The sequence below is a fragment of the Falco punctatus genome, assembly GCF_963210335.1.
Source record: "Falco punctatus genome assembly, chromosome: 7".
NCBI classification, from domain to species: Eukaryota; Metazoa; Chordata; class Aves; order Falconiformes; family Falconidae; genus Falco; species Falco punctatus.
The window spans coordinates 31,935,641-31,944,466 of record NC_137587.1 but is presented as its reverse complement, the minus strand read 5'-3'; positions in this window follow the sequence as shown (position 1 = coordinate 31,944,466).

The window sequence follows — 8,826 nt, the reverse complement described above, 5'->3', positions numbered from 1 at the left end:
TTATGACCAGTGAGGCTGGTGGGACATTGCCACGTGGGTCTGAGCAGCCCTCGGAGTCTCTGACATCCGTGGAGCTGACTAGGTCAAGCTGGGAAATGCCCAGGCTGTAGCAAAGCCTCACTCAGTGCTGTCTTTATGCTGGTTTTGGTGCACATTGGTTTAAATGAATAGTAAATTGTCACACACTGGCCAGTGTGGGATGAACTTGCTAGATATGGGCCTAACCTCCAGAAAGATCTAACTTTGCGTGGGGCTTTTAACAGGGTAGAGGGCATCCTGGTTATCTCTAGGCATGTTGAGGAGGTGCTAAAGTTAGAATATTAACCAACTCTGAAGCTGATGAACAAAAATAAACAGCCTGAGAGGTCACAGAATCACAGAATGGTCAGGGTTGGAAGGGACCTCTGGAGACCTTCTAGTCCAACCCCCTGCTAAAGCCAGTGCAGCCCGCCCAAGCTCTGCAATGCCCAAGGAGGTACCATATCTCTTGCTCATGATTCAGGGGAGCGTAAGGTGGTAAGACGGTGGAGCATCACTCAGTGCCTACAGATACACAGGACAAATCTGGCCAGAGAAGCTGGGCAGGTGCCAAGGCATGTCCCACTTTCTGCACGAAGAAAGTGCATGAGGTAGGACTTGAAACATGTCATGAACCAAGCAGGAGCTGTGCATAACTACAGATGCTATTGTTGAAGACTTGGTATTAAGATTTATTTCCTTAATACATTATATGTTTTTTCTTTGGTTGCACTCCTGATTTTTACCTTTTTCTGAAAATGAATAAATGCTTTTGGGTTATTGTATGTATAAAAAGATGCATAATTTTTCTGATGCATAATTTTGTCTGAGGGAAGCCCCTGTACAATAACGTGGTGCAGCTCAAATTTGAACAGACCCTTTGAATCTACTGTATGCTTGGCTTCCTGCACTCATGACACCACCTCACCTCGGCTGTCGATACACCGCACTAAGGTAATTTTCCTGAAGAACAGAGTGCCATGCACTCCCTTCTCTAGGGGCCCAAACTTGGATCCAAACGATAACAGAAATAGCTGAAAACACCTGGGGTGAGCTTAGCTGACACATGCACTGTCCACTGAGGGCAGAGTTAAGGGTTTGCTTTGATTTAAGGAGAGAATGCCATTCCCTGAGATTCTTTGACATACACATGAATAGGCAAAGAGATTTATCCAGCCTCATAGATGTTGGGGACGTGAGTGACACCTGTCTTCTTCTTCTCTGGAAAAATACACAATAATCAAAGGAACTAAAGCATCACCCAAAGCATGGGTTTCTTACTTGGTGTTCTCTTGCCTGTACATGGTGAAATGGCCTTTGACTTCAGGAGGTGTTTTGCCCTTAGAAAAGAGTCCATAATGTTCTGACCTTCTCTGTGTAGAGCTGTTAAAGAACAGTTACCCAAGGATATGCAGAAAAGCTGAGTGGCATGCAGGACTGTAAGTCTTTCTGGCTTTATACCTGCACTATGAGAGCAAGGAGAGCAAGACCCATCCCTCATCTCTCAGAGAGGGCTGGACATAACCATTTCTTCTCCCCTCCCCTGGGGACCAGAGGAAGGGACTGACCATATGTTAGTACTGATGATGCTGTCTATCCCCTAGACCTTGCAGGGCACATTTTTAGCTTGCCTTGGTTATCTTCATTCCAGACTTGGACTCTCTCTGCTGGCAGGTAACACCACCAATGTAGGACAAGGTGTTTGCATCAGCCAGGAAATTTCTCAATTGAGATGTTTTCAAAAAATTAGCATTACTTATTTGCCAGCAAAGATTGACCAGCCAACAACTTTCATCAGATATCTTTTGATAATATTCCTGGTTACTGATTTTCTTTTGAGGCACAACTGTTTATTTCTTTGGCCAAGTCATAAGCTCGGTGAAGCTGATGTATGTTGAAAGGGAACCAGTTGTATTCATTGGTGTTATAATCAGGGGAGTTAGAAGAGCTGAGGGCAGGATGCATCTTGTCTCCAATAGATTTGTCCATAGCATACTAAATGCAGTGATGGTTTGAAAAGTTCTTTAAAAATTTATGGACTGATGACAGGGGAAGTTTAATATTCTGATTTTTACTCAGCTTGATTGGTTTCAAAAACAATTACACTAATTGGAAAATTATATTTTATGAAGCAAGGTCATTTCTGTCATTTTCATGATTTCAACATTTCTTTCAGGTTAATATTAAGTTAAACGAAAATGTAATAAGAAATCTGATGTATTTTATTAGATTTTGCTTTTTAAAGAAAGGGTACACTGCATGTTAACAAAGATCAATAATTTGCTTTTTGAATCAGACCTTGTATGAGAAATATCAGCTTGCAGTGATACGATCTTTTCCCTAATATGTTTCTTAAGCCTGATAATAGTAAGGATATGTGGTGCACTGTCATGGCATATAATGACATGGCTCTGCTCAGCAGTGCATGATAGCAAAGATGAGAAAGGGTTGAGTTAAGACAAAGAAAAGAGTTTCTGTCATTGGTCTGGCAACCCCAAAGGGGTTTTGGTCACAGCGTTTACAGAGACGATTGTACTTTGAAATCTTCTACGTACAAAATGAATGGGTGTTTTTATAAATAGATGTATCTGTATGAGCAGGGCTCCTTATGAGGACAAAGTGGACTAAATACAGACTGGGGGAACATAAAACAGACCTGTTCAGCTTCTTGACAAGCTGGTGCAAAGATTATGCTTTAGCACTGCACTCAGGGGCCAGGCAGCAGACACTTTGCATCATATTGCACAACGGAGAAAGGATTCAGGAGGCAGGCAGGTTTTCCAACAGGAAAATTCAACCTAGAAATTACCAGCATGACAGCCTTTGTATTGCATTTCTGTTTTAAGTTTAACATCAATGTTTAACTCTGAAGATTTGAAATTTTATAAATCTGCAAGCCCAGATCCTGATAGGCAAGACTGATATATATTTATCAGTATGATTCAGAGCATGATGGTCTCTGGAATGGATCCTTCTGGATGGATGGATGCTAAACAGCTCCTGAGGATTTTCTTCAGATGAAATGTTTGTCCTGACACCTCTGCAGAGATTGTTTCAGTGGACACAACTGTTGAAATCTTGGAGAAAGTACCTGTTCTCATAGGTTTTACAAATGAGAAAATGAGATATGGTCCCAGCTACTGATTTTCCACTGGGCACGCAATAAGCATGGTGGGTATGGGGTGAAAAATGAGGCTTCTCTTCCAGGATTAGTCCCATACAAAATGTCTTAAGTGATATTATGCATTTGATTTGTTTATGGTTATAAGTTTTGGAAGTCTAGAGTCTTTTTTTACAGGAGGTGGAGATCTTTAAGGGCAAGCTGCAGAAGAATGGTCTTGAAATGGGCGAAACTAATGGGCATGTCTGGTATGTGGCTGATCCTTCTGAAGATATGCTTTATCGGAAAGGAATGCTGCCAACACACATAGGAAGGACTGTGCCCCTTGGATCTTTTGCACCATTTTGAGAAGGCTGATGGGGCAAGTCAGCTAGACATAGACAGCTGATCAAGTAGGTTTGAGCGGCAATTTAGGTAAAGCAGGTCAACGTATGTATGTGTCAGAGCTCTGCAGTATGTAAATAGATACCACGGTGGTGGGCACATTACAGTTGAGGGATAGATTACATGGACTCACGTGTGAGCAGCAGCTGCACATACTTAGTTTCTCAGATCTGTCCTAGGCTTTTCTGGGGCTGACTGAACCAGTTGTGCACATATGTGTCATATTATGCATGGTGGTGTTCTGTCTTTTTATTTTTATTGACGCCATATTATCTGTTATAAATTCTGATTTTGCAATGATGAATCATCTCACTGCCTTCTACAGTCTCCCTTCCCCATGTTGCATGACTAATTTAAATTCAGGCAGTGCCTACTGAGATCATCCCAGTTTGTTTTTATTTTCTGGGATGACACCTTTAAATGCACAGCACTTAGTTTACAGATAGAGCTGTTTTATGTGTACAGAAAAGTTACTACTCAATTATTCTTCCTTTTTATCCTAAATTCATTAAAACACTGCTATTTCTGAGATTCTCCAACCAGCATGTTCCCCATAAAGTTTTCTTCTTTTATATTCAAGAGTATGGTGGGATTTGAAGTCACTTACCTGCACTGACCCAACTGGGTCAGCAAAACAAGTTAGGCTGACTTTTGCCGTTCTGCAGCTGCAGCAAATGCCTCATCTGAGATTGCTGGGGACCCCCAGTTTCTCATGATGGGTTGGAAGCACAGTAGGAATCTTTCCCAACATGCAAGTTCTCTATGTACGAAGCCACGCGTATTTTGATGACTTCTGCAAAAGGATGGAACAGAGCTGGGGGGAAAACAGTTTTTAACAACCTTTGCCTGCTTCAACACAATCCAGCTGCCTTTGTCTTATTTGTACCAAACTATGATTTGGAGCAATATAAATTTCTAGATGGATGCGAATCTGCTGTCAATCTCCACTGAGCAGAGGGGGACCTGTGGGGAGTGGCGTTCCCAGCCATGGCTGCAGCCCCTGTTCCCCTGGCAGCCTTGGCCATGGTGAGGCAGGTGATCATGGGCCTCAAGGCTTGCCTTGGCAAATATTTCTTCTGCATGCCACTATGCAGAGACCTGACAAGTCATGTTAACACCCTTACCTGGGTAAATGTCCCTTCCTTGCCACACATAACACCTTGGAGAAAATTTCAGCCTGAAAGCTTCAAAATCAATTGTAACAAATTCAATACAATCTATTCCCAGGAAGCCTCCAAATGCAAATGATGCAAACAGAATTGAAGGGTTACAGGGTTAGATTTCTTTTATTTTTCAGAAGCTTTTTGACTTACTTGGTGCTGTCCTTTTTCACACACAGTTCCCAGTCCTTTCTTTGTATCTGTGTGTGTGTGTGTGCACATCTACTGCAGCACATGCAGAGATAGACAAATATTATCTTTTTTATCTTCCTCCAAACTACAGTCCTCTCAGCGAAGAGGTTTGATTTGCATAGTAAAGTGTGTTCTTACTTTACAGAATAAGCAAAAGAGGTACAGACCCATGCTTATATCTGGATTATGCCATTTTAGTTATATGCAATTTTAGCTTTCTTTTTATGTAATTTATTTTGGTTTTCTGCTACTATGAATATTGTGCTGCTAATTTGTATTATGACTTTTCCCTGAGGATGCTTAGCCAGTACAGAACTCCGACCTGTCCACCCACAATGGTGAAGACATATACTTCCTATATGACCAGAGAAACTTTTTTTTCTGCTTGCTCCAAGTCAGCCTAACCATCTGCATAATGAGCGCCTCTTTTTTATGTTTAATTGATGCTGTGCTCAGACAGTGGTGGATTCTGTGCACAAGTACATCATCAGGTCCTTTCCAGGTCTGTTTGCAGCTGTGGTTGTCCGAAAGTTACCCTGAGCCATATGGCATCAGCAGAGAGCTTTTCACTCCTCTCCAATGAGCCTGAAGTCTTACTGTTTGTTTCTTACCAGACATAAGCTATCACCCTGGAGCTCAAAAAAAGGAAAAGTGTTAATGTATCATGAGAACGTCATTCGGCAAGTCAGTGTATTCCATTTGCATGCCACATTGTTTCACAGATCTGATACACAATTTTAAAAATCTCATGATGGATCATACACGCCTCTCCCTGAAGTGCTTCTAGTGCTCCCTGGACTGAGCTGCACCTACTTTGGAAACAAGTAATTACAGTTCCACTGAAATAAACAGGGATATACTGATTTCTAGTGGCTGAATATCAGCTCATTCTTTGCATAAATAAATGCAAAAGACTGAATTGTCTGGCCCAATCTGTCAGGTTTGTAGCTTGATTGAAGAACTTAAGGATGGATGGAAAGCAGGTAGAAGCAGACTTGTAGCTACATGAAGGAATTCTTTATTGGAAGAAAGCTGGAGAAAGCCTGCACCTTCTGCAGTATTTTGCCCAGCTACCCTCTTGCCACACTGATTTGTACCTGTAGTGGATATCTCAGGTACAGGACTTCACCCTCTTCACTCAAGTAGAGCAGATCTCCAGTAAGATATCTGTACATGTGCACATATATGTGCCGAGAGAGAGTGACTGCTTATTCACGTGTGTGTTTTGCATGACAGAAGGGTCAGAAGCGATGATAGTACTTTGTCATAAATGATAAAGTACAATTACACTAGGGAAAGAAAAGGTTGGTAATGCCTGGTTGATCTATTCTTTCTCTGCATATTTATGTGTGTTATGAGACCTGAGTGAGTTTTGACTGATTGCTTTGTCCTCACTTACTCCAGTGTGACTCCATCAGCTTCTCTGGTACTGAACCAATATAACCAAGCACAGCACTAAACGAATATTAGTTCCCATGCTTTGTTATACATATGTGATGCAGAACAGAAACAAACTGATCCTGAGGCCAAACATGTGGTACAGATTGTGGTTACAAAAATCAGTGATGAAGGCAGCATCCTCCAAGTACTCCAGTGGTTTCTAGTAAATCTTTTTTCTTCTCCTTCTAAAAAAATAAAATTGTTAATAAAATTATTATGAAACACTCCATTCCTATTCACATCCTGAGCAGTGAACCAATAGCCAGAGACTTTTCTTAACACTGGTGAAAATTTACATTATCAATCACTTTTTTTCTGAGGGGAGTGTTTTGGCTCTTGCCAGACACGAAGGTGTCCACAGCTCTGCTGGTGCCCTGTGCTGCACAGGCTGCCCATGAGTGTGCTGCCACGTTCACTGAGAAGAGCTGCCTGCAGAAGTGAAGTCTTGATGCATATACGAGGTCTGGGATTTTTTTTTTCTTTGACTATGTTTTAAAGCTAACCACAGTTCCCTGCACAACCTGAACTCGGTGTTCACAGCATGCCTCGATGTCCTTTCTGTGTGACTCAGTGTGTCAAAATCTAGGCTGGTGCGTGCAGCCTTGCTTTCCCCTAGTGCCTGGCTCACAGTGCCAGCATCCATGGGGATGGAGGTCCTTGCTGCTGGTGTTCAAAGCCACATGTGGGTCTCTGCTGCTGCACAGCAAGAGGTTGTCAGGAGTCTGACAACAATAGCACAGAAATGTGCTATTTGTGGCTCTGGGACTCGTTGCTTCAAAATGTCATGGAGATAAAGAATTTAGCAAGATTCAAATTTGGGTTCAGTGTTACATGAAAATGGGACTGTTGAGGAATAAATAATCAGAAAAATATTTGGTTAGGTTGCAAAGTGCCAAGTTTTGAAGATTTAAACCAGTCTTCATGAGCTTGCAGGATGTCTCTGCATGGAACTATTTATCCTGACAGAAGTTTCTTGCAAATGCTCCTAAACCACCACTGTCGGAGTCAGCCTATGTGGTCTGCTTAAACTGACCACTGGCCCGATTGATTTTTAGGTACTAAACAACAGAAACTAAGGTTGTTATCAGAGATTAACCAATGATACAAAACTGTGACCACAATGAATGTGACAGACAGGATGTGCAATTGCAGCAGAGAAAGCAAAACCACTTTCATGAAAAATAAAATGTGCCAACCAAGAAATGACTCAATCTTTGCAGCATTTCAATAAAAATATCTTTGACACTCTGCATGCACCCACCTACATTCATATATACTGTGAGTAGCTTAAGAAGTTTAAACTTGTCTCACAATCTCAGGTCAATAGGAAATCGCTCATTAAAGGAAAAAATGCTAAACATGATTTAAGCACTTTTGAAAGGTGTTGTGCTGGCATGCCCTCATAGCAAAGCGCTTTGGTATCTGGAGAGCAAGCACAAAGTGGATGCATAGGTGTCCCTACACTGACATGGTAATGTGCCTCACTCAGGTCCCAGAAGACTGTCCCACCTAAGGGTGAGATTTTTTTTGCTGAGAGGACCAGGCAGTACCCACTGTAGCCCATGATGTGACAGATCACCCTCCCCCACACCCAGGCTGAGCTTGCACGTGCTCCCATCAGATACTGGGCAACTGTCAGGTATCAGCCCCCTCCACTTGGGCTGGATCATCTTTATCCTAGGGACCCAGGGAGCTGTTTGCATCCCATTTCTAATGCCTTGAAAAAAAACCTTCTCCTTGCTCAGCTGCCACAGCAGTGTCAGTTCCCCACAGTCCCCCAGGGCTTGCTCGGCAGCACTGCACGCTGCCTTGGTGCTCTCAGTGCGCCCTGATACCAAGTTGATTCACACATTGCAGCTGTTGGGCCCTCCATCTGATGGCCAGCAGAATTCACCATTGTCTGTCTCATCCCAGTGACGTTCCCTCTGCCAGGCTGTAGCTCCAGGAACACAGGTGGACAGGGACTCTGCACCAGCTGGGGACCTACAAGGATGTTTCTGCAGCAAAGAGCCACAGAGGCTGCCAGCTCCTGGCAGCAGAGGAGAGCTTGGCATTGAAGGCCATCACCCAGCCGTGGCCAGAGTGCCTACAGCCTCACCATCCAAGGCCTGGTGAAAACACTCCACAAGTGGGTCTAGATGAATGCCAAAGGACAGAAGCATTGCAGAAGCTCAAATGGAGAAAACACATCCTGTTTATTATCACAGCTCTCAGTAACATCAAGAGCTGAATTTCAGCTTTTTACTCCAGCCTTCATCTCTGCTGTCGTGCTTGTTCTCATCTTACCGTAAAGGTGTTAAACAGATTTTCCATCTCACTTTGTGGTTTTGACACTTGTGTAACAGTTGTTTTTTTCCTGTACTCAGGTTTTCCCTTGAGCTATGATCTCCAAACACAGCTCAGGAAGCTAACGATGCTTAGTTTGGAGGTGTGGGTCTCCCTGCCTCAGCCACACTGACTGCTTTCATCTAGCCCTGTTGTGGCTGAAGAAGTCATGTATTTAGCAAGCTA